The sequence below is a fragment of the Rhipicephalus microplus genome, unplaced genomic scaffold, assembly GCF_043290135.1.
Source record: "Rhipicephalus microplus isolate Deutch F79 unplaced genomic scaffold, USDA_Rmic scaffold_13, whole genome shotgun sequence".
NCBI lineage: Eukaryota > Metazoa > Arthropoda > Arachnida > Ixodida > Ixodidae > Rhipicephalus > Rhipicephalus microplus.
This window is the reverse complement of record NW_027464586.1, coordinates 2,937,829-2,963,179: the sequence shown is the minus strand read 5'-3', so window position 1 is coordinate 2,963,179 and position 25,351 is coordinate 2,937,829. Positions and strand designations below refer to the sequence as shown.

The following is a 25,351-nucleotide window of genomic DNA, read 5'->3' as shown; positions in this document are numbered from 1 at the left end:
TTCGTGCTGAAAGCTTTGAAGATATGTTCTGATGGTGGTGAGAGTAGAGCAAGACTGTCAACGTGACGCAATGGGCTAGCGCGATCGGCTGTTAACCGAAAGGTTGGAGTTTCGAGCCCTCCCGGGAGTGGTGTGTTGCTTTTTTCTTTGCGCTGATAGCTTTGAAGATATGTTCTGATGGTGGTGAGAGTGGAGTAGGACTATCTCCTTGGCGCAATTGGCTAGCGCGATTTCGTTGTTAACCGAAAGGTTGGAGGTTTGAGCCCACCCGGTGGTGGTGCGGCGCTTTTTTTTCTTTGCGCTGATAGCTTTGAAGATATGTTCTCATGGTGGTGACAGTGGAGCAAGACTGTCTGCGTGGCGCAATGGGCTAGCGCGATCGGCTGTTAATCGAAAGGTTGGAATTTCGAGCCCTCCCGGGAGTGGTGTGTTGCTTTTTTCTTTGCGGTAATAGCTTTTAAGATATGTTCTGATGGTTGAGAGATAGGAGCAGGACTGTCTTCGTGGCGCAATTGGCTAGCGCGATCGGCTGTTATCCGAAAGGTTAGAGGTTTGAGCCCACCCGGTGGTGGTGCGGCGCTTTTTTTTCTTTGGGGTGATAGCTCTGAAGAAATGGTCTGACGGTGGTGAGAGTGGAGCACGACTGTCTCTGTGGCGCAATTGGCTAGCGCAATCGGCTGTTAGCCGAAAGGTTGGAGGTTCGAGCCCACCCGGTGGTGGTGCGGCGCTTTTTTTTTCTTTGGGCTGATAGCTTTGAAGATATGTTTTATTGTGGTGAGAGTGGAGCAGGACTGTCTCCGTGGCGCAATTGGCCAGCGCGATCGGCTGTTAACCGAAAAGTTGGAGGTTCGAGCCCTCCCGGGAGTGGTGTGTTGCTTTTTTCTTTGCGCTGATAGCTTTGAAGATGTGTTCTGATGGTGGTGAGAGTGGAGCACGACTGTCTCCGTGGCGCAATTGGTTAGCGCGATCGGCTGTTAACCGAAAGGTTGGAGGTTCGAGCCCTCCCGGTGGTGGTGCGGCGCTTTTTTTTCTGTGGGCTGATAGCTTTGAAGATATGTTCTGATGGCGGTGAGAGTGGAGCAGGACTGTCTCCGTGGCGCAATTGGCTAGCGCGATCGGCTGTTAACCGAAAGATTGGAGGTTCGAGCCCACGCGGTGGTGGTGCGGCGCTTTTTCTTCTTTTGGCTGATAGCTTTGAAGGTATGTGCTGATGGTGGTGAGAGTGGAGCAGGACTGTCTCCGTGGCGCAATTGGCTAGCACGATCGGCTGTTAACCGAAAAGTCGGAGGTTTGATCCCACCCGGTGGTGGTGTGGCGCTTTTTTTTCTTTGGGCTGATAGCCTTGAAGATATGTTCTGATGGTGGTGAGAGTGGAGCTGGACTGTCTCCGTGGCGCAATTGGCTTGCGCGATCGGCTGTTAACCAAAAGGTTGAGGGTTCAGCCCACCCGGTGGTGGTGCGGCGCTTTTTTTCTTCGCGCTGATAGCTTTGAAGATATGTTCTGATGGTGGTGAGAGTAGAGCAAGACTGTCTCCGTGGCGCAATGGGCTAGTGCGATCGGCTGTTAACCAAAACGTTGGAGTATCGAGCCCTCCCGGGAGTGGTGTGTTGCTTTTTTCTTTGCGCTGATAGCTCTGAAGATATGTTCTGATGGTGGTGAGAGTGGAGTAGGACCATCTCCGTGGCGCAATTGGCTAGCGCGATTTCGTTGTTAACCGAAAGTTGGAGGTTTGAGCCCACCCGGTGGTGGTGCGGCGCTTTTTTTTCTTTGCGCTGATAGCTTTGAAGATATGTTCTGATGGTGGTGAGAGTGGAGCAAGACTGTCTCCGTGGCGCAATGGGCTAGCGCGATCGGCTGTTAGCCGAAAGGTTGGAGTTTCGAGCCCTCCCGGGAGTGGCGTGTTGCTTTTTTCTTTGCGGTAATAGCTTTGAAGATATGTTCTGATGGTGGTGAGAGTGGAGCAGGACTGTCTTCGTGGCGCAATTGGCTAGCGCGATCGGCTGTTATCCGAAAGGTTGGAGGTTTGAGCCCACCCGGTGGTGGTGCGGCGCTTTTTTTTCTTTGGGGTGATAGCTCTGAAGAAATGGTCTGACTGTGGTGAGAGTGGACTGTCTCTGTGGCGCAATGGGCTAGCGCGATCGGCTGTTAACCAAAAGGTCGGAGGTTCGAGCCTACCGGGTGGTGGTGCGGCGCTTTTTTTCTTTGGGCTGAAAGCTTTGAAGACATGTTATGATGGTGGTGAGAGTGGGGCAGGACTGTCTCCGTGGCGCAATAGGCTAGCGCGATCGGCTGTTAACCGAAAGGTTGGAGTTTCGAGCCCACCCGGTGGTGGTGCGGCGCTTTTTTTTCTTTGGGCTGCTAGCTTTGAAGATATGTTCTGATTGTGGTGAGAGTGGAGCAAGACTGTCTCCGTGGCGCAATGGGCTAGCGCGATCGGCTGTTAACCGAAAGGTTGGAGTTTCGAGCCCTCCGGGAGTAGTGTGTTGCTTTTTTCTTTGCGGTAATAGCTTTGAAGTTATGTTCTGATGGTGGTGAGAGTGGAGCAGGACTGTCTTCGTGGCGCAATTGGCTAGCGCGATCGGCTGTTATTCGAAAGGTTGGAAGTTTGAGCCCACCCGGTGGTGGTGTGGCGCTTTTTTTTCTTTGGGCTGATAGCTTTGAAGATATGTTCTGACGGTGGTGAGAGTGGAGCAGGACTCTCTCCGTGGCGCAATTGGCTAGCGCGATTGGCTGTCAACCGAAATGTTGGAGGTTCGAGCCCACCCGGTGGTGGTGCGGTGCATTTTTTTATTTGGGCTGATAGCTTTGAAGATATGTTCTGATGGTGGTGAGAGTGGAGCAGGACTGTGTCCGTGGCGCAATGGGCTAGCGCGATCGGCTGTTAACCGAAAAGTTGGAGGTTCGAGCCCACCCGGTGGTGGTGCGGCGCTTTTTCTTCTTTGGGCTGATAGCTTTGAAGGTATGTTCTGACGGTGGTGAGAGTGGAGCAGGACTCTCTCCGTGGTGCAATTGGCTAGCGCAATCGGCTGTTAACCGAATCGTCGGAGGTTCGAGCCCACCCGGTGGTGGTGTGGCGCTTTTTTTTCTTTGGGCTGATAGCTTTAAGATATGTTCTGATGGTGGTGAGAGTGGAGCTGGACTGTCTCCGTGGCGCAATTGGCTTGCGCAATCGGCTGTGAACCGAAAGGTTGGAGGTTCGAGCCCACCCGGTGGTGGATCGGCGCTTTTTTTTCTTTGGGCTGATAGCTTTGAAGTAATGTTCTCATGGTGGTGAGAGTGGAGCAGGACTGTCTCCGTGGCGCAATTGGCTAGCGCGATGGGCTGTTAACCGAAAATTTGGAGGTTCCAGCGGTCCGGGGTGGGCTGTGTTCCTTTTTTTATTGCGCTGATAGCTTTGATGATATGTTCTGATGGTGGTGAGAGTGGAGCACGATTGTCTCCGTGGCGCAATTGGCTAGCGCGACCGGCTGTTAACCGAAAGGTTGGAGGTTCGAGCCCAACCGGTGGTGGTCCGGCGCTTTTTTTTCTTTGGGCTGATAGCTTTGAAGATATGTTCTAATTGTGGTGAGAGTGGAGCAGGACTGTCTCCGTGGCGCAATGGGCTAGCGCGATCGGCTGTTAACCGAAATGTTGGAGTTTCGAGCCCTCCCGGGAGTAGTGTGTTGCTTTTTTCTTTGCGGTAATAGCTTTGAAGATATTTTCTGATGGTGGTGAGAGTGGAGCGCGATTGTCTCCGTGGCGCAATTGGCTAGCGCGATCGGCTGTTAACCGAAAGGTTCGAGGTTCGAGCCCACCCGGTGGTGGTGCGGCGCTTTTTTTTTCTTTGGGCTGATAGCTTTGAAGATATGTTCTAATTGTGGTGAGAGTGGAGCAGGACTGTCTCCGTGGCGCAATGGGCTAGCGCGATCGTCTGTTAACCGAAAGGTTGGAGTTTCGAGCCCTCCCGGGAGTAGTGTGTTGCTTTTTTCTTTGCGGTAATAGCTTTGAAGATATGTTCTGATGGTGGTGAGAGTGGAGCAGGACTTTCTTCGTGGCGCAATTGGCTAGCGCGATCGGCTGTTATCCGAAAGGTTGGAGGTTTGAGCCCACCCGGTGGTGGTGTGGCGCTTTTTTTCTTTGGGCTGATAGCTTTGAAGATATGTTCTGACGGTGGTGAGAGTGGAGCAGGACTCTCTCTGTGGCGCAATTGGCTAGCGCGATTGGCTGTTAACCGAAAGGTTGGAGGTTCGAGCCCACCCGGTGGTGGTGCGGTGCTTTTTTTTCTTTGTGCTGATAGCTTTGAAGATATGTTCTGATGGTGGTGAGAGTGGAGCAGGACTGTCTCCGTGGCGCAATTGGCTAGCGCAATCGGCTGTTAACCGAATCGTCGGAGGTTCGAGCCCACCCGGTGGTGGTGTGGCGCTTTTTTTTCTTTGGGCTGATAGCTTTGAAGATATGTCCTCATGGTGGTGAGAGTGGAGCAGGACTGTCTCCGTGGCGCAATTGGCTAGCGCGATTGGCTGTTAACCGAAAAGTTGGAGGTTCCAGCCGTCCGGGGTGGGCTGTGTTCCTTTTTTATTGCGCTGATAGCTTTGAAGATATGTTCTGATGGTGGTGAGAGTGGAGCACGATTGTCTCCGTGGCGCAATTGGCTAGCGCGATCGGCTGTTAACCGAAAGGTTGGAGGCTCGAGCCCACCCGGTGGTGGTGCGGCACTTTTTTTTCTTTGGGCTGATAGCTTTGAAGATATGTTCTAATTGTGGTGAGACTGGAGCAGTACTGTCTCCGTGGCGCAATGGGCTAGCGCGATCGGCTGTTAACCGAAAGGTTGGAGTTTCGAGCCCTCCCGGGAGTAGTGTGTTGCTTTTTTCTTTGCGGTAATAGCTTTGAAGATATGTTCTGATGGTGGTGAGAGTGGAGCAGGACTGTCTTCGTGGCGCAATTGGCTAGCGCGATCGGCTGTTATCCGAAAGGTTGGAGGTTTGAGCCCACCCGGTGGTGGTGTGGCGCTTTTTTTTCTTTGGGCTGATAGCTTTGAAGATATGTTCTGATGGTGGTGAGAGTGGAGCTGGACTGTCTCCGTGGCGCAATTGGCTTGCGCGATCGGCTGTTAACCGAAAGGTTGGAGTTTCGAGCCCACCCGGTGGTGGTGCGGCGCTTTTTTTTCTTTGGGCTGATCGCTTTGAAGATATGTTCTGATGGTGGTGAGAGTGGATCAGGACTGTCTCCGTGGCGCAATTGGCTAGCGCAATCGGCTGTTAACCGAATCGTCGGAGGTTCGAGCCCACCCGGTGGTGGTGTGGCGCTTTTTTTTCTTTGGGCTGATAGCTTTGAAGATATGTTCTCATGCTGGTGAGAGTGGAGCAGGACTGTCTCCGTGGCGCAATTGGCTAGCGCGATTGGCTGTTAACCGAAAAGTTGGAGGTTCCAGCCGTCCGGGGTGGGCTGTGTTCCTTTTTTATTGCGCTGATAGCTTTGAAGATATGTTCTGATGGTGGTGAGAGTGGAGCACGATTGTCTCCGTGGCGCAATTGGCTAGCGCGATCGGCTGTTAACCGAAAGGTTGGAGGCTCGAGCCCACCCGGTGGTGGTGCGGCACTTTTTTTTCTTTGGGCTGATAGCTTTGAAGATATGTTCTAATTGTGGTGAGACTGGAGCAGGACTGTCTCCGTGGCGCAATGGGCTAGCGCGATCGGCTGGTAACCGAAAGGTTGGAGTTTCGAGCCCTCCCGGGAGTAGTGTGTTGCTTTTTTGTTTGCGGTAATAGCTTTGAAGATATGTTCTGATGGTGGTGAGAGTGGAGCAGGACTGTCTTCGTGGCGCAATTGGCTAGCGCGATCGGCTGTTATCCGAAAGGTTGGAGGTTTGAGCCCACCCGGTGGTGGTGTGGCGCTTTTTTTTCTTTGGGCTGATAGCTTTGAAGATATGTTCTGATGGTGGTGAGAGTGGAGCTGGACTGTCTCCGTGGCGCAATTGGCTTGCGCGATCGGCTGTTAACCGAAAGGTTGGAGTTTCGAGCCCACCCGGTGGTGGTGCGGCGCTTTTTTTTCTTTGGGCTGATCGCTTTGAAGATATGTTCTGATGGTGGTGAGAGTAGAGCAGGACTGTCTCCGTGGCGCAATTGAGCTAGCGCGATCGGCTGTTAACCGAAAGGTTGGAGTTTCGAGCCCTCCCGGGTGTGGTGTGTTGCTTCTATTCTTTGCGCTGATAGCTTTGAAGATATGTTCTGATGGTGGTGAGAGTGGAGCACGACTGTCTATGTGGCGCAGTTCGCTAGCGTGATCGGCTGTTAACCGAAATGTTGGAGGTTCGAGCCCACCCGGTGGTGGTGCGTTGCTTTTTTTTATTGGGCTGATAGCTTTGAAGATATGTTCTTATGGTGGTGAGAGTGGAGCAGGACTGTCTCCGTGGCGCAATTGGCTAGCGCGATCGGCTGTTAACCGAAAAGTCGGAGGTTTGAGCCCACCCGGTGGTGGTGTGGCGCTTTTTTTTCTTTGGGCTGATAGCTTTGAAGATATGTTCTGATAGTGGTGAGAATGGAGCTGGACTGTCTCTGTGGCGCAATTGGCTTGCGCGATCGGCTGTTACCCGAAAGGTTGAGGGTTCAGCCCACCCGGTGGTGGTGCGGCGCTTTTTTTTCTGCGCGCTGATAGCTTTGAAGATATGTTCTGATGGTGGTAAGAGTAGAGCAAGACTGTCTCCGTGGCGCAATGGGCTAGCGCGATCGGCTGTTAACCGAAAGGGGGAGTTTCGAGCCCTCCCGTGAGTGGTGTGTTGCTTTTTTCTTCGCTGATAGCTTTGAAGATATGTTCTGATGGTGGTGAGAGTGGAGTAGGACTATCTCCGTTGTGCAATTGGCTAGCGCGATTTCGGTTTTAACCGAAAGGTTGGATGTTTGAGCCCACCAGGTGGTGGTGCGGCGCTTTTTTTTCTTTGCGCTGATAGCTTTGAAGATATGTTCTGATGGCGGTGAGAGTGGAGCAAGACCATCTCCGTGGCGCAATGGGCTAGCGCGATCGGCTGTTAACCGAAAGGTTGGAAATTCGAGCCCTCCCGGGAGTGGTGTGTTGCTTTTTTCTTTGCGGTAATAGCTTTAAAGATATGTTCTGATGGTGGCGAGAGTGGAGCAGGACTGTCTTCGTGGCGCAATTGGCTAGCGCGATCGGCTGTTATCCGAAAGGTTTGAGGTTTGAGCCCACCCGGTGGTGGTGCGGCGCTTTTTTTTTCTTTGGGGTGACAGCTCTGAAGAAATGGTCTGACGGTGGCGAGAGTGGAGCAGGACTGTCTCCGTGGCGCAATGGGCTAGCGCGATCGGCTGTTAACCGAAAGGTTTGAGTTTCGAGCCCTCCCGGGAGTAGTGTGTTGCTTTTTTCTTTGCGGTTAAGCTTTGAAGATATGTTCTGATGGTGGTGAGAGTGGAGCACGACTGTCTCTGTGGCACAATTGGCTAGCGCGATTGGCTGTTAACCGAAAGGTTGGAGGTTCGAGCCCACCCGGTGGTGGTGCGATGCTTTTTTTTCTTTGGGCTGATAGCTTTGAAGATATGTTCTGATGGTGGTGAGAGTGGAGCAGGACTGTCTTCGTGGAGCAATTGGCCAGCGCGATCGGCTGTTAACCGAAAAGTTGGAGGTTCGAGCCCTCCCGGGAGTGGTGTGTTGCTTTTTTCTTTGTGCTGATAGCTTTGAAGATATGTTCTGATGGTGGTAAGAGTGGAGCACGACTGCCTCCGTGGCGCTATTGGCTAGAGCGATCGGCTGTTAACCGAAAGGTTGAAGGTTCGAGCCGTCCGGGGTGGGCTGTGTTCCTTTTTTATTGCGCTGATAGCTTTGAAGATATGTTCTGATGGTGGTGAGAGTGGAGCACGATTGTCTCCGTGGCGCAATTGGCTAGCGCGATCGGCTGTTAACCGAAAGGTTGGAGGCTCGAGCCCACCCGGTGGTGGTGCGGCACTTTTTTTTCTTTGGGCTGATAGCTTTGAAGATATGTTCTAATTGTGGTGAGACTGGAGCAGTACTGTCTCCGTGGCGCAATGGGCTAGCGCGATCGGCTGTTAACCGAAAGGTTGGAGTTTCGAGCCCTCCCGGGAGTAGTGTGTTGCTTTTTTCTTTGCGGTAATAGCTTTGAAGATATGTTCTGATGGTGGTGAGAGTGGAGCAGGACTGTCTTCGTGGCGCAATTGGCTAGCGCGATCGGCTGTTATCCGAAAGGTTGGAGGTTTGAGCCCACCCGGTGGTGGTGTGGCGCTTTTTTTTCTTTGGGCTGATAGCTTTGAAGATATGTTCTGATGGTGGTGAGAGTGGAGCTGGACTGTCTCCGTGGCGCAATTGGCTTGCGCGATCGGCTGTTAACCGAAAAGTTGGAGTTTCGAGCCCACCCGGTGGTGGTGCGGCGCTTTTTTTTCTTTGGGCTGATCGCTTTGAAGATATGTTCTGATGGTGGTGAGAGTGGAGCAGGACTGTCTCCGTGGCGCAATTGGCTAGCGCAATCGGCTGTTAACCGAATCGTCGGAGGTTCGAGCCCACCCGGTGGTGGTGTGGCGCTTTTTTTTCTTTGGGCTGATAGCTTTGAAGATATGTTCTCATGCTGGTGAGAGTGGAGCAGGACTGTCTCCGTGGCGCAATTGGCTAGCGCGATTGGCTGTTAACCGAAAAGTTGGAGGTTCCAGCCGTCCGGGGTGGGCTGTGTTCCTTTTTTATTGCGCTGATAGCTTTGAAGATATGTTCTGATGGTGGTGAGAGTGGAGCACGATTGTCTCCGTGGCGCAATTGGCTAGCGCGATCGGCTGTTAACCGAAAGGTTGGAGGCTCGAGCCCACCCGGTGGTGGTGCGGCACTTTTTTTTCTTTGGGCTGATAGCTTTGAAGATATGTTCTAATTGTGGTGAGACTGGAGCAGGACTGTCTCCGTGGCGCAATGGGCTAGCGCGATCGGCTGGTAACCGAAAGGTTGGAGTTTCGAGCCCTCCCGGGAGTAGTGTGTTGCTTTTTTGTTTGCGGTAATAGCTTTGAAGATATGTTCTGATGGTGGTGAGAGTGGAGCAGGACTGTCTTCGTGGCGCAATTGGCTAGCGCGATCGGCTGTTATCCGAAAGGTTGGAGGTTTGAGCCCACCCGGTGGTGGTGTGGCGCTTTTTTTTCTTTGGGCTGATAGCTTTGAAGATATGTTCTGATGGTGGTGAGAGTGGAGCTGGACTGTCTCCGTGGCGCAATTGGCTTGCGCGATCGGCTGTTAACCGAAAGGTTGGAGTTTCGAGCCCACCCGGTGGTGGTGCGGCGCTTTTTTTTCTTTGGGCTGATCGCTTTGAAGATATGTTCTGATGGTGGTGAGAGTAGAGCAGGACTGTCTCCGTGGCGCAATTGAGCTAGCGCGATCGGCTGTTAACCGAAAGGTTGGAGTTTCGAGCCCTCCCGGGAGTGGTGTGTTGCTTCTATTCTTTGCGCTGATAGCTTTGAAGATATGTTCTGATGGTGGTGAGAGTGGAGCACGACTGTCTATGTGGCGCAGTTCGCTAGCGTGATCGGCTGTTAACCGAAATGTTGGAGGTTCGAGCCCACCCGGTGGTGGTGCGTTGCTTTTTTTTATTGGGCTGATAGCTTTGAAGATATGTTCTTATGGTGGTGAGAGTGGAGCAGGACTGTCTCCGTGGCGCAATTGGCTAGCGCGATCGGCTGTTAACCGAAAAGTCGGAGGTTTGAGCCCACCCGGTGGTGGTGTGGCGCTTTTTTTTCTTTGGGCTGATAGCTTTGAAGATATGTTCTGATAGTGGTGAGAATGGAGCTGGACTGTCTCTGTGGCGCAATTGGCTTGCGCGATCGGCTGTTACCCGAAAGGTTGAGGGTTCAGCCCACCCGGTGGTGGTGCGGCGCTTTTTTTTCTGCGCGCTGATAGCTTTGAAGATATGTTCTGATGGTGGTAAGAGTAGAGCAAGACTGTCTCCGTGGCGCAATGGGCTAGCGCGATCGGCTGTTAACCGAAAGGGGGAGTTTCGAGCCCTCCCGTGAGTGGTGTGTTGCTTTTTTCTTCGCTGATAGCTTTGAAGATATGTTCTGATGGTGGTGAGAGTGGAGTAGGACTATCTCCGTTGTGCAATTGGCTAGCGCGATTTCGGTTTTAACCGAAAGGTTGGATGTTTGAGCCCACCAGGTGGTGGTGCGGCGCTTTTTTTTCTTTGCGCTGATAGCTTTGAAGATATGTTCTGATGGCGGTGAGAGTGGAGCAAGACCATCTCCGTGGCGCAATGGGCTAGCGCGATCGGCTGTTAACCGAAAGGTTGGAAATTCGAGCCCTCCCGGGAGTGGTGTGTTGCTTTTTTCTTTGCGGTAATAGCTTTAAAGATATGTTCTGATGGTGGCGAGAGTGGAGCAGGACTGTCTTCGTGGCGCAATTGGCTAGCGCGATCGGCTGTTATCCGAAAGGTTTGAGGTTTGAGCCCACCCGGTGGTGGTGCGGCGCTTTTTTTTTCTTTGGGGTGACAGCTCTGAAGAAATGGTCTGACGGTGGCGAGAGTGGAGCAGGACTGTCTCCGTGGCGCAATGGGCTAGCGCGATCGGCTGTTAACCGAAAGGTTTGAGTTTCGAGCCCTCCCGGGAGTAGTGTGTTGCTTTTTTCTTTGCGGTTAAGCTTTGAAGATATGTTCTGATGGTGGTGAGAGTGGAGCACGACTGTCTCTGTGGCACAATTGGCTAGCGCGATTGGCTGTTAACCGAAAGGTTGGAGGTTCGAGCCCACCCGGTGGTGGTGCGATGCTTTTTTTTCTTTGGGCTGATAGCTTTGAAGATATGTTCTGATGGTGGTGAGAGTGGAGCAGGACTGTCTCCGTGGCGCAATTGGCTAGCGCAATCGGCTGTTAACCGAATCGTCGGAGTTTCGAGCCCACCCGGTGGTGGTGCGGCGCTTTTTTTTCTTTGGGATGATAGCTTTGAAGATATGTTCTGATGGTGGTGAGAGTAGAGCATGACTGTCTCCGTGGCGCAATTGGCTAGCGCGATCGGCTGTTAACCGAAAGGTTGGAGTTTCGAGCCCTCCCGGGAGAGGTGTGTTGCTTCTTTTCTTTGCGCTGATAGCTTTGAAGATATGTTCTGATGGTGGTGAGAGTGGAGCACGACTGTCTCCGTGGCGCAGTTCGCTAGCGCGATCGGCTGTTAACCGAAAGGTTGGAGGTTCGAGCCCACCCGGTGGTGGTGTGGCGCTTTTTTTTCTTTGGGCTGATAGCTTTGAAGATATGTTATGATGATGGTGAGAGTGGAGCTGGACTGTCTCCGTGGCGCAATTGGCTTGCGCTATCGGCTGTGAACCGAAAGGTTGGAGGTTCCAGCCCACCCGGTGATGGTGCGGCGCTTTTTTTTCTTTGGGGTGATAGCTCTGAAGAAATGTTCTGACGGTGGTGAGAGTGGAGCAGGACTGTCCCCGTGGCGCAATTGGCTAGCGCGATCGGCTATTAACCGAAAAGTTGGAGGTTCCAGCCGTCCCGGGTGGGCTGTGTTGGTTTTTTTATTGCGCTGATAGCTTTGAAGATATTTTCTGATGGTGGTGAGAGTGGAGCACGATTGTCTCCGTGGCGCAATTGGCTAGCGCGATCGGCTGTTAACCGAAAGGTTGGAGGTTCGAGCCAACCCGGTGGTGGTGCGGCGCTTTTTTTTCTTTGGGCTGATAGCTTTGAAGATATGTTCTAATCGTGGTGAGAGTGGAGCAGGACTGTCTCCTTGGCGCAATGGGCTAGCGCGATCGGCTGTTAACCGAAAGGTTGGAGTTTCGAGCCCTCCCGGGAGTAGTGTGTTGCTTTTTCTTTGGGCTGATAGCTTTGAAGATATGTTCTGACGGTGGTGAGAGTGGAGCAGGACTCTCTCCGTTGCGCAATTGGCTAGCGCGATTGGCTGTCAACCAAAGGTTGGAGGTTCGAGCCCACCCGGTGGTGGTGCGGTGCTTTTTTTTCTTTGGGCTGATAGCTTTGAAGATATGTTGTGATGGTGGTGAGAGTGGAGCAGGACTGTCTCCGATGCGCAATTGGCTAGTGCGATCGGCTGTTAACCAAAAGGTCGGAGGTTCGAGCCCACCCGGGGGTGGTGCGGCGCTTTTTTTTCTTTGGGCTGATAGCTTTGAAGATATGTTCTGATGGTGGTGAGAGTGGAGCAGGACTGTGTCCGTGGCGCAATGGGCTAGCGCGGTCGGCTGTTAACCGAAAAGTTGGAGGTTCGAGCCCACCCGGTGGTGGTGCGGCGCTTTTTTTTCTTTGGGGTGATAGCTCTGAAGAAATGTTCTGACGGTGGTGAGTGTGGAGCAGGACTGTCCCCGTGGCGCAATTGGCTAGCGCGATCGGCTATTAACCAAAAAGTTGGAGGTTCCAGCCATCCGGGGTGGGCTGTGTTCCTTTTTTTATTGCGCTGATAGCATTGAAGATATGTTCTGATGGTGGTGAGAGTGGAGCACGATTGTCTCCGTGGCGCAATTGGCTAGCGCGATCGGCTGTTAACCGAAAGGTTGGAGGTTCGAGCCCACCCGGTGGTGGTGCGGCGCTTTTTTTTCTTTGGGCTGATAGCTTTGAAGATATGTTCTAATTGTGGTGATAGTGGAGCAGGACTGTCTCCGTGGCGCAATGGGCTAGCGCGATCGGCTGTTAACCGAAAGGTTAGAGTTTCGAGCCCTCCCGGGAGTAGTGTGTTGCTTTTTTCTTTGCGGTAATAGCTTTGAAGATATGTTCTGATGGTGTTGAGAGTGGAGCAGGACTGTCTTCGTGGCGCAATTGGCTAGCGCGATCGGCTGTTATCCGAAAGGTTGGAGTTTCGAGCCCACCCGGTGGTGGTGCGGCACTTTTTTTTCTTTGGGCTGATAGCTTTGAAGATATGTTCTGATGGTGGTGAGAGTAGAGCAGGACTGTCTCCGTGGCGCAATTGGCTAGCGCGATTGGCTGTTAACCGAAAGGTTGGAGTTTCGAGCCCTCCCGGGATTGGTGTGTTGCTTCTTTTCTTTGCGCTGATAGCTTTGAAGATATGTTCTGATGGTGGTGAGTGTGGAGCACGACTGTCTCCGTGGCGCAGTTCGCTAGCGTGATTGGCTGTTAACTGAAAGGTTGGAGGTTCGAGCCCACCCGGTGGTGGTGCGGCGCTTTTTTTTCTTTGTGCTGATAGCTTTGAAGATATGTTCTCATGGTGGTGAGAGTGGAGCAGGATTGTCTCCGTGGCGCAGTTGGCTAGCGCGATCGGCTGTTAACCGAAAAGTCAGAGGTTTGAGCCCACCCGGTGGTGGTGTGGCGCTTTTTTTTCTTTGGGCTGATAGCTTTGAAGATATGTTCTGATGGTGGTGAGAGTGGAGCTGGACTGTCTCCGTGGCGCAATTGGCTTGCGCGATCGGCTGTTACCCGAAAGGTTGAGGGTTCAGCCCACCCGGTGGTGGTGCGGCGCTTTTTTTCTTCGCGCTGATAGCTTTGAATATATGTTCTGATGGTGGTGAGAGTAGAGCAAGAATGTCTCCGGGGCGCAATGGGCTAGCGCGATCGGCTGTTAACCGAAAGGTTGGAGTTTCGAGCCCTCCCGGGAGTGGTGTGTCGCTTTTTTCTTTGCGGTGATAGCTTTGAAGATAAGTTCTGATGGTGGTGAGGGTGGAGTAGGACTATCTCCGTGGTGCAATTGGCTAGCGCGATTTCGGTTTTAACCAAAAGGTTGGAGGTTTGAGCCCACCAGGTGGTGGTGCGGCGCTTTTTTTTCTTTGCGCTGATAGCTTTGAAGATATGTTCTGATGGCGGTGAGAGTGGAGCAAGACTGTCTCCGTGGCGCAATGGGCAAGCGCGATCGGCTGTTAACCGAAAGGTTGGAGTTTCGAGCCCTCCCGGGAGTGGTGTGTTGTCTTTTTTGCGGTAATAGCTTTGAAGATATGTTCTGATGGTGGCGAGAGTGGAGCAGGACTGTCTTCGTGGCGCAATTGGCTAGCGCGATCGGCTGTTATCCGAAAGGTTGGAGGTTTGAGCCCACCCGGTGGTGGTGCGGCGCTTTTTTTTTCTTTGGGGTGACAGCTCTGAAGAAATGGTCTGATGGTGGTGAGAGTGGAGCAGGATTGTCTCCGTGGCGCTATGGGCTAGCGCGATCGGCTGTTAACCGAAAGGTTGGAGTTTCGAGCCCTCCCGGGAGTAGTGTGTTGCTTTTTTCTTTGCGGTAATAGCTTTGAAGATATGTTCTGATGGTGGTGAGAGTGGAGCAGGACTGTCTTCGTTGCGCAATTGGCTAGCGCGATCGGCTGTTATCCGAAAGGTTGGAGGTTTGAGCCCACCCGGTGGTGGTGCGGCGCTTTTTTTTCTTCGGGGTGATAGCTCTGAAGAAATGGTCTGACGGTGGTGAGAGTGGAGCGCGACTGTCTCTGTGGCGCAATTGGCTAGCGCGATTGGCTGTTAACCGAAAGGTTGGAGGTTCGAGCCCACCCGGTGGTGGTGCGGTGCTTTTTTTTCTTTGGGCTGATAGCTTTGAAGATATGTTCTGATGGTGGTGAGAGTGGAGCAGGACTGTCTCCGTGGCGCAATTGGCTAGCGCGATCGGCTGTTAACCAAAAGGTCGGAGTTTCGAGCCCACCCGGTGGTGGTGCGGTGCTTTTTTTTCTTTGGGCTGATAGCTTTGAAGATATGTTCTGATGGTGGTGAGAGTGGAGCAGGACTGTCTCCGTGGCGCAATTGGCTGGCGCAATCGGCTGTTAACCGAATCGTCGCAGGTTCGAGCCCACCCGGTGGTGGTGTGGCGCTTTTTTTTCTTTGGGCTGTTAGCTTTGAAGATATGTTCTTATGGTGGTGTGAGTGGAGCTGGACTGTCTCCGTGGCGCAATTGGCTTGCGCGATCGGCTGTGAACCGAAAAGTTGGAGGTTCGAGCCCACCCGGTGGTGGTGCGGCGCTTTTTTTTCTTTGCGCTGATAGCTTTGAAGATATGTTCTGATGGTGGTGAGAGTAGAGCAAGACTGTCTCCGTGGCGCAATGGGCTAGCACGATTGGCTGTTAACCGAAAGGTTGGAGTTTCGAGCCCTCCCGGGAGTGGTGTGTTGCGTTTTTCTTTGCGCTGATAGCTTTGAAGATATGTTCTGATGGTGGTGAGAGTGGTGCAGGACTATCTCCGTGGCGCAATTGGCTAGCGCGATTTCGTTGTTAACCGAAAGGTTGGAGGTTGGAGCCCACCCAGTGGTGGTGCGGCGCTTTTTTTTTCTTTGCGCTGCTAGCTTTGAAGATATGTTCTGATTGTGGTGAGAGTAGAGCAAGACTGTCTCCGTGGCGCAATGGGCTAGCGCGATTGGCTGTTAACCGAAAGGTTGGAGTTTCGAACCCTCCCGGGTGTGGTGTGTTGCTTTTTTCTTTGCGCTAATAGCTTTGAAGATATGTTCTGATGGTGGTGAGAGTGGAGCAGGACTGTCATCGTGGCGCAATTGGCTAGCGCGATCGGCTGTTATCCGAAAGGTTGGAGGTTTGAGCCCACCCGGTGGTGGTGCGGCGCTTTTTTTTCTTTGATGTGATAGCTCTGAAGAAATGGTCTGACGGTGGTGAGAGTGGAGCACGACTGTCTCTGTGGCGCAATGGGCTAGCGCGATCGGCTGTTAACCGAAAGGTTGGAGGTTCGAGCCCACCCGGTGTTGGTGCGGCGCTTTTTTTTCTCTGGTCTAGCTCTGAAGAAATGTTCTGACGGTGGTGAGAGTGGAGCAGGACTGTCCCCGTGGCGCAATTGGCTAGCGCGATCGGCTATTAACCGAAAAGTTGGAGGTTCCAGCCGTCCCGGGTGGGCTGTGTTGGTTTTTTTATTGCGCTGATAGCTTTGAAGATATTTTGTGATGGTGGTGAGAGTGGAGCACGATTGTCTCCGTGGCGCAATTGGCTAGCGCGATCGGCTGTTAACCGAAAGGTTGGAGGTTCGAGCCAACCCGGTGGTGGTGCGGCGCTTTTTTTTCTTTGGGCTGATAGCTTTGAAGATATGTTCTAATTGTGGTGAGAGTGGAGCAGGACTGTCTCCTTGGCGCAATGGGCTAGCGCGATCGGCTGTTAACCGAAAGGTTGGAGTTTCGAGCCCTCCCGGGAGTAGTGTGTTGCTTTTTCTTTGCGGTAATAGCTTTGAAGTTATGTTCTGATGGTGGTGAGAGTGGAGCAGAACTGTCTTCGTGGCGCAATTGGCTAGCGCGATCGGCTGTTATCCGAAAGGTTGGAGGTTTGAGCCCACCCGGTGGTGGTGTGGCGCTTTTTTTTCTTTGGGCTGATAGCTTTGAAGATATGTTCTGACGGTGGTGAGAGTGGAGCAGGACTCTCTCCGTTGCGCAATTGGCTAGCGCGATTGGCTGTCAACCAAAGGTTGGAGGTTCGAGCCCACCCGGTGGTGGTGCGGTGCTTTTTTTTCTTTGGGCTGATAGCTTTGAAGATATGTTGTGATGGTGGTGAGAGTGGAGCAGGACTGTCTCCGATGCGCAATTGGCTAGTGCGATCGGCTGTTAACCAAAAGGTCGGAGGTTCGAGCCCACCCGGGGGTGGTGCGGCGCTTTTTTTTCTTTGGGCTGATAGCTTTGAAGATATGTTCTGATGGTGGTGAGAGTGGAGCAGGACTGTGTCCGTGGCGCAATGGGCTAGCGCGGTCGGCTGTTAACCGAAAAGTTGGAGGTTCGAGCCCACCCGGTGGTGGTGCGGCGCTTTTTCTTCTTTGGGCTGATAGCTTTGAAGGTATGTTCTGACGGTGGTGAGAGTGGAGCTGGACTCTCTCCGTGGCTCAATTGGCTAGCGCGATTGGCTGTTAACCGAATGGTTGGAGGTTCGAGCCCACCCGGTGGTGGTGCGGTGCTTTTTTTTCTTTGTGCTGATAGCTTTGAAGATATGTTCTGATGGTGGTGAGAGTGGAGCAGGACTGTCTCCGTGGCGCAATTGGCTAGCGCAATCGGCTGTCAACCGAATCGTCGGAGGTTCGAGCCCACCCGGTGGTGGTGTGGCGCTTTTTTTTCTTTGGGCTGATAGCTTTGAAGATATGTTCTGATGGTGGTGAGAGTGGAGCTGGACTGTCTCCGTGGCGCAATTGGCTTGCGCGATCGGCTGTGAACTGAAAAGTTGGAGGTTCGAGCCCACCCGGGGGTGGATCGGCGCTTTTTTTTCTTTGGGCTGATAGCTTTGAAGATATGTTCTCATGGTGGTGAGAGTGGAGCAGGACTGTCTCCGTGGCGCAATTGGCTAGCGCGATTGGCTGTTAAACGAAAAGTTGGAGGTTCCAGCCGTCCGGGGTGGGCTGTGTTCCTTTTTTTATTGCGCTGATAGCTTTGAAGATATGTTCTGATGGTGGTGAGAGTGGAGCACGATTGTCTCCGTGGCGCAATTGGCTAGCGCGATCGGCTGTTAACCGAAAGGTTGGAGGTTCGAGCCCACCCGGTGGTTGTGCGGCGCTTTTCTTTCTTTGGGCTGATAGCTTTGAAGATATGTTCTAATTGTGGTGAGAGTGGAGCAGGACTGTCTCCGTGGCGCAATGGGCTAGCGCGATCGGCTGTTAACCGAAATGTTGGAGTTTCGAGTCCTCCCGGGAGTAGTGTGTTGCTTTTTTCTTTGCGGTATTAGCTTTGAAGATATTTTCTGATGGTGGTGAGAGTGGAGCACGATTGTCTCCGTGGCGCAATTGGCTAGCGCGATCGGCTGTTAACCGAAAGGTTGGAGGTTCGAGCCCACCCGGTGGTGGTGCGGCGTTTTTTTTCTTTGGGCTGATAGCTTTGAAGATATCTTCTAATTGTGGTGAGATTGGAGCAGGACTGTCTCCGTGGCGCAATGGGCTAGCGCGATCGGCTGTTAACCGAAAGGTTGGAGTTTCGAGCCCTCCCGGGAGTAGTGTGTTGCTTTTTTCTTTGCGGTAATAGCTTTGAAGATATGTTCTGATGGTGGTGAGAGTGGAGCAGGACTGTCCTCGTGGCGCAATTGGCTAGCACGATCGGCTGTTATCCGAAAGGTTGGAGGTTTGAGCCCACCCGGTGGTGGTGTGGCGCTTTTTTTATCTTTGGGCTGATAGCTTTGAAGATATGTTCTGACGGTGGTGAGAGTGGAGCAGGACTCTCTCCGTGGCGCAATTGGCTAGCGCGATTGGCTGTTAACCGAAAAGTTGGAGGTTCGAGCCCACCCGGTGGTGGTGCGGCGCTTTTTTTTCTTTGCGCTGATAGCTTTGAAGATATGTTCTGATGGTGGTGAGAGTAGAGCAAGACTGTCTCCGTGGCGCAATGGGCTAGCACGATTGGCTGTTAACCGAAAGGTTGGAGTTTCGAGCCCTCCCGGGAGTGGTGTGTTGCGTTTTTCTTTGCGCTGATAGCTTTGAAGATATGTTCTGATGGTGGTGAGAGTGGTGCAGGACTATCTCCGTGGCGCAATTGGCTAGCGCGATTTCGTTGTTAACCGAAAGGTTGGAGGTTGGAGCCCACCCAGTGGTGGTGCGGCGCTTTTTTTTTCTTTGCGCTGCTAGCTTTGAAGATATGTTCTGATTGTGGTGAGAGTAGAGCAAGACTGTCTCCGTGGCGCAATGGGCTAGCGCGATTGGCTGTTAACCGAAAGGTTGGAGTTTCGAACCCTCCCGGGTGTGGTGTGTTGCTTTTTTCTTTGCGCTAATAGCTTTGAAGATATGTTCTGATGGTGGTGAGAGTGGAGCAGGACTGTCATCGTGGCGCAATTGGCTAGCGCGATCGGCTGTTATCCGAAAGGTTGGAGGTTTGAGCCCACCCGGTGGTGGTGCGGCGCTTTTTTTTCTTTGATGTGATAGCTCTGAAGAAATGGTCTGACGGTGGTGAGAGTGGAGCACGACTGTCTCTGTGGCGCAATGGGCTAGCGCGATCGGCTGTTAACCGAAAGGTTGGAGGTTCGAGCCCACCCGGTGTTGGTGCGGCGCTTTTTTTTCTCTGGTCTAGCTCTGAAGAAATGTTCTGACGGTGGTGAGAGTGGAGCAGGACTGTCCCCGTGGCGCAATTGGCTAGCGCGATCGGCTATTAACCGAAAAGTTGGAGGTTCCAGCCGTCCCGGGTGGGCTGTGTTGGTTTTTTTATTGCGCTGATAGCTTTGAAGATATTTTGTGATGGTGGTGAGAGTGGAGCACGATTGTCTCCGTGGCGCAATTGGCTAGCGCGATCGGCTGTTAACCGAAAGGTTGGAGGTTCGAGCCAACCCGGTGGTGGTGCGGCGCTTTTTTTTCTTTGGGCTGATAGCTTTGAAGATATGTTCTAATTGTGGTGAGAGTGGAGCAGGACTGTCTCCTTGGCGCAATGGGCTAGCGCGATCGGCTGTTAACCGAAAGGTTGGAGTTTCGAGCCCTCCCGGGAGTAGTGTGTTGCTTTTTCTTTGCGGTAATAGCTTTGAAGTTATGTTCTGATGGTGGTGAGAGTGGAGCAGAACTGTCTTCGTGGCGCAATTGGCTAGCGCGATCGGCTGTTATCCGAAAGGTTGGAGGTTTGAGCCCACCCGGTGGTGGTGTGGCGCTTTTTTTTCTTTGGGCTGATAGCTTTGAAGATATGTTCTGACGGTGGTGAGAGTGGAGCAGGACTCTCTCCGTTGCGCAATTGGCTAGCGCGATTGGCTGTCAACCAAAGGTTGGAGGTTCGAGCCCACCCGGTGGTGGTGCGGTGCTTTTTTTTCTTTGGGCTGATAGCTTTGAAGATATGTTGTGATGGTGGTGAGAGTGGAGCAGGACTGTCTCCGATGCGCAATTGGCTAGTGCGATCGGCTGTTAACCAAAAGGTCGGAGGTTCGAGCCCACCCGGGGGTGGTGCGGCGCTTTTTTTTCTTTGGGCTGATAGCTTTGAAGATATGTTCTGATGGTGGTGAGAGTGGAGCAGGACTGTGTCCGTGGCGCAATGGGCTAGCGCGGTCGGCTGTTAACCGAAAAGTTGGAGGTTCGAGCCCACCCGGTGGTGGTGCGGCGCTTTTTCTTCTTTGGGCTGATAGCTTTGAAGGTATGTTCTGACGGTGGTGAGAGTGGAGCTGGACTCTCTCCGTGGCTCAATTGGCTAGCGCGATTGGCTGTTAACCGAATGGTTGGAGGTTCGAGCCCACCCGGTGGTGGTGCGGTGCTTTTTTTTCTTTGTGCTGATAGCTTTGAAGATATGTTCTGATGGTGGTGAGAGTGGAGCAGGACTGTCTCCGTGGCGCAATTGGCTAGCGCAATCGGCTGTCAACCGAATCGTCGGAGGTTCGAGCCCACCCGGTGGTGGTGTGGCGCTTTTTTTTCTTTGGGCTGATAGCTTTGAAGATATGTTCTGATGGTGGTGAGAGTGGAGCTGGACTGTCTCCGTGGCGCAATTGGCTTGCGCGATCGGCTGTGAACTGAAAAGTTGGAGGTTCGAGCCCACCCGGGGGTGGATCGGCGCTTTTTTTTCTTTGGGCTGATAGCTTTGAAGATATGTTCTCATGGTGGTGAGAGTGGAGCAGGACTGTCTCCGTGGCGCAATTGGCTAGCGCGATTGGCTGTTAAACGAAAAGTTGGAGGTTCCAGCCGTCCGGGGTGGGCTGTGTTCCTTTTTTTATTGCGCTGATAGCTTTGAAGATATGTTCTGATGGTGGTGAGAGTGGAGCACGATTGTCTCCGTGGCGCAATTGGCTAGCGCGATCGGCTGTTAACCGAAAGGTTGGAGGTTCGAGCCCACCCGGTGGTTGTGCGGCGCTTTTCTTTCTTTGGGCTGATAGCTTTGAAGATATGTTCTAATTGTGGTGAGAGTGGAGCAGGACTGTCTCCGTGGCGCAATGGGCTAGCGCGATCGGCTGTTAACCGAAATGTTGGAGTTTCGAGTCCTCCCGGGAGTAGTGTGTTGCTTTTTTCTTTGCGGTATTAGCTTTGAAGATATTTTCTGATGGTGGTGAGAGTGGAGCACGATTGTCTCCGTGGCGCAATTGGCTAGCGCGATCGGCTGTTAACCGAAAGGTTGGAGGTTCGAGCCCACCCGGTGGTGGTGCGGCGTTTTTTTTCTTTGGGCTGATAGCTTTGAAGATATCTTCTAATTGTGGTGAGATTGGAGCAGGACTGTCTCCGTGGCGCAATGGGCTAGCGCGATCGGCTGTTAACCGAAAGGTTGGAGTTTCGAGCCCTCCCGGGAGTAGTGTGTTGCTTTTTTCTTTGCGGTAATAGCTTTGAAGATATGTTCTGATGGTGGTGAGAGTGGAGCAGGACTGTCCTCGTGGCGCAATTGGCTAGCACGATCGGCTGTTATCCGAAAGGTTGGAGGTTTGAGCCCACCCGGTGGTGGTGTGGCGCTTTTTTTATCTTTGGGCTGATAGCTTTGAAGATATGTTCTGACGGTGGTGAGAGTGGAGCAGGACTCTCTCCGTGGCGCAATTGGCTAGCGCGATTGGCTGTTAACCGAAAGGTTGGAGGTTCGAGCCTACCCGGTGGTGGTGCGGTGCTTTTTTTTCTTTGGGCTGATAGCTTAGAAGATATGTTCTGATGGTGGTGAGAGTGGAGCAGGACTGTGTCCGTGGCACAATGGGCTAGCGCGATCGGCTGTTAACCGAAAAGTTGGAGGTTCGAGCCCACCCGGTGGTGGTGCGGCGCTTTTTCTTCTTTGGGCTGATAGCTTTGAAGGTATGTTCTGACGGTGGTGAGAGTGGAGCAGGACTCTCTCCGTGGCGCAATTGGCTAGCGCGATTGGCTGTTAACCGAAAGGTTGGAGGTTCGAGCCCACCCGGTGGTGGTGCGGTGCTTTTTTTCTTTGTGCGGATAGCTCTGAAGATATGTTCTGATGGTGGTGAGAGTGGAGCAGGACTGTCTCCGTGGCGCAATGGGCTAGCGCGGTCGGCTGTTAACCGAAAAGTTGGAGGTTCGAGCCCACCCGGTGGTGGTGCGGCGTTTTCTTCTTTGGGCTGATAGCTTTGAAGGTATGTTCTGACGGTGGTGAGAGTGGAGCTGGACTCTCTCCGTGGCGCAATTGGCTAGCGCGATTGGCTGTTAACCGAATGGTTGGAGGTTCGAGCCCACCCGGTGGTGGTGCGGTGCTTTTTTTTCTTTGTGCTGATAGCTTTGAAGATATGTTCTGATGGTGGTGAGAGTGGAGCAGGACTGTCTCCGTGGCGCAATTGGCTAGCGCAATCGGCTGTCAACCGAATCGTCGGAGGTTCGAGCCCACCCGGTGGTGGTGTGGCGCTTTTTTTTCTTTGGGCTGATAGCTTTGAAGATATGTTCTGATGGTGGTGAGAGTGGAGCTGGACTGTCTCCGTGGCGCAATTGGCTTGCGCGATCGGCTGTGAACTGAAAGGTTGGAGGTTCGAGCCCACCCGGGGGTGGATCGGCGCTTTTTTTTCTTTGGGCTGATAGCTTTGAAGATATGTTCTCATGGTGGTGAGAGTGGAGCAGGACTGTCTCCATGGCGCAATTGGCTAGCGCGATTGGCTGTTAACCGAAAAGTTGGAGGTTCCAGCCGTCCGGGGTGGGCTGTGTTCCTTTTTTTATTGCGCTGATAGCTTTGAAGATATGTTCTGATGGTGGTGAGAGTGGAGCACGATTGTCTCCGTGGCGCAATTGGCTAGCGCGATCGGCTGTTAACCGAAAGGTTGGAGGTTCGAGCCCACCCGGTGGTTGTGCGGCGCTTTTCTTTCTTTGGGCTGATAGCTTTGAAGATATGTTCTAATTGTGGTGAGAGTGGAGCAGGACTGTCTCCGTGGCGCAATGGGCTAGCGCGATCGGCTGTTAACCGAAATGTTGGAGTTTCGAGTCCTCCCGGGAGTAGTGTGTTGCTTTTTTCTTTGCGGTATTAGCTTTGAAGATATTTTCTGATGGTGGTGAGAGTGGAGCACGATTGTCTCCGTGGCGCAATTGGCTAGCGCGATCGGCTGTTAACCGAAAGGTTGGAGGTTCGAGCCCACCCGGTGGTGGTGCGGCGCTTTTTTTTCTTTGGGCTGATAGCTTTGAAGATATCTTCTAATTGTGGTGAGATTGGAGCAGGACTGTCTCCGTGGCGCAATGGGCTAGCGCGATCGGCTGTTAACCGAAAGGTTGGAGTTTCGAGCCCTCCCGGGAGTAGTGTGTTGCTTTTTTCTTTGCGGTAATAGCTTTGAAGATATGTTCTGATGGTGGTGAGAGTGGAGCAGGACTGTCTTCGTGGCGCAATTGGCTAGCACGATCGGCTGTTATCCGAAAGGTTGGAGGTTTGAGCCCACCGGGTGGTGGTGTGGCGCTTTTTTTATCTTTGGGCTGATAGCTTTGAAGATATGTTCTGACGGTGGTGAGAGTGGAGCAGGACTCTCTCCGTGGCGCAATTGGCTAGCGCGATTGGCTGTTAACCGAAAGGTTGGAGGTTCGAGCCTACCCGGTGGTGGTGCGGTGCTTTTTTTTCTTTGGGCTGATAGCTTAGAAGATATGTTCTGATGGTGGTGAGAGTGGAGCAGGACTGTGTCCGTGGCACAATGGGCTAGCGCGATCGGCTGTTAACCGAAAAGTTGGAGGTTCGAGCCCACCCAGTGGTGGTGCGGCGCTTTTTCTTCTTTGGGCTAATAGCTTTGAAGGTATGTTCTGACGGTGGTGAGAGTGGAGCAGGACCCTCTCCGTGGCGCAATTGGCTAGCGCGATTGGCTGTTAACCGAAAGGTTGGAGGTTCGAGCCCACCCGGTGGTGGTGCGGTGCTTTTTTTTCTTTGTGCGGATAGCTCTGAAGATATGTTCTGATGGTGGTGAGAGTGGAGCAGGACTGTCTCCGTGGAACAATTGGCTAGCGCAATCGGCTGTTAACCGAAAGGTTGGAGGTTCGAGCCTACCCGGTGGTGGTGCGGCGCTTTTTCTTCTTTGGGCTGATAGCTTTGAAGATATGTTCTGATGGTGGTGAGAGTGGAGCAGGACTGTCTCCGTGGCGCAATGGGCTAGCGCGATCGGCTGTTAACCGAAAAGTTGGAGGTTCGAGCCCACCCGGTGGTGGTGCGGCGCTTTTTCTTCTTTGGGCTGATAGCTTTGAAGGTATGTTCTGACGGTGGTGAGAGTGGAGCAGGACTCTCTCCGTGGCGCAATTGGCTAGCGCGATTGGCTGTTAACCGAAAGGTTGGAGGTTCGAGCCCACCCGGTGGTGGTGCGGTGCTTTTTTTTCTTTGTGCGGATAGCTCTGAAGATATGTTCTGATGGTGGTGAGAGTGGAGCAGGACTGTCTCCGTGGCGCAATTGGCTAGCGCAATCGGCTGTTAACCGAAAGGTTGGAGGTTCGAGCCTACCCGGTGGTGGTGCGGTGCTTTTTTTTCTTTGGGCTGATAGCTTAGAAGATATGTTCTGATGGTGGTGAGAGTGGAGCAGGACTGTGTCCGTGGCACAATGGGCTAGCGCGATCGGCTGTTAACCGAAAAGCTGGAGGTTCGAGCCCACCCGGTGGTGGTGCGGCGCTTTTTCTTCTTTGGGCTGATAGCTTTGAAGGTATGTTCTGACGGTGGTGAGAGTGGAGCAGGACTCTCTCCGTGGCGCAATTGGCTAGCGCGATTGGCTGTTAACCGAAAGGTTGGAGGTTCGAGCCCACCCGGTGGTGGTGCGGTGCTTTTTTTTCTTTGGGCTGATAGCTTTGAAGATATGTTCTGATGGTGGTGAGAGTGGAGCAGGACTGTGTCCGTGGCACAATGGGCTAGCGCGATCGGCTGTTAACCGAAAAGTTGGAGGTTCGAGCCCACCCGGTGGTGGTGCGGCGCTTTTTCTTCTTTGGGCTGATAGCTTTGAAGGTATGTTCTGACGGTGGTGAGAGTGGAGCAGGACTCTCTCCGTGGCGCAATTGGCTAGCGCGATTGGCTGTTAACCGAAAGGTTGGAGGTTCGAGCCCACCCGGTGGTGGTGCGGCGCTTTTTCTTCTTTGGGCTGATAGCTTTGAAGGTATGTTCTGACGGTGGTGAGAGTGGAGCAGGACTCTCTCCGTGGCGCAATTGGCTAGCGCGATTGGCTGTTAACCGAAAGGTTGGAGGTTCGAGCCCACCCGGTGGTGGTGCGGTGCTTTTTTTTCTTTGGGCTGATAGCTTAGAAGATATGTTCTGATGGTGGTGAGAGTGGAGCAGGTCTGTGTCCGTGGCACAATGGGCTTGCGCGATTGGCTGTTAACCGAAAGGTTGGAGGTTCGAGCCCACCCGGTGGTGGTGTGGCGCTTTTTTTCTTTGGGCTGATAGCTTTGAAGATTTGTTCTAATTGTGGTGAGAGTGGAGCAGGACTGTCTCCGTGGCGCAATGGGCTAGCGCGATCGGCTGTTAACCGAAAGGTTGGAGTTTCGAGCCCTCCCGGGAGTAGTGTGTTGCTTTTTTCTTTGCGGTAATAGCTTTGAAGATATGTTCTGATGGTGGTGAGAGTGGAGCAGGACTGTCTTCGTGGCGCAATTGGCTAGCACGATCGGCTGTTAACCGAAAGGTTGGAGGTTCGAGCCCACCCGGTGGTGGTGTGGCGCTTTTTTTTTCTTTGGGCTGATAGCTTTGAAGATATGTTCT

At 52.9% G+C, this 25,351-nt stretch overlaps 1 non-coding gene across 1 annotated transcript; it reads left to right on the top strand.

The window, feature by feature from the left end:
* The first annotated feature begins 939 nt into the window (after nt 1-939).
* Nucleotides 940-1,013, top strand: TRNAN-GUU (transfer RNA asparagine (anticodon GUU)). The gene has a single exon. It is a non-coding gene; the product is annotated as a tRNA-Asn (tRNA).
* Nucleotides 1,014-25,351: the final 24,338 nt, after the last annotated feature.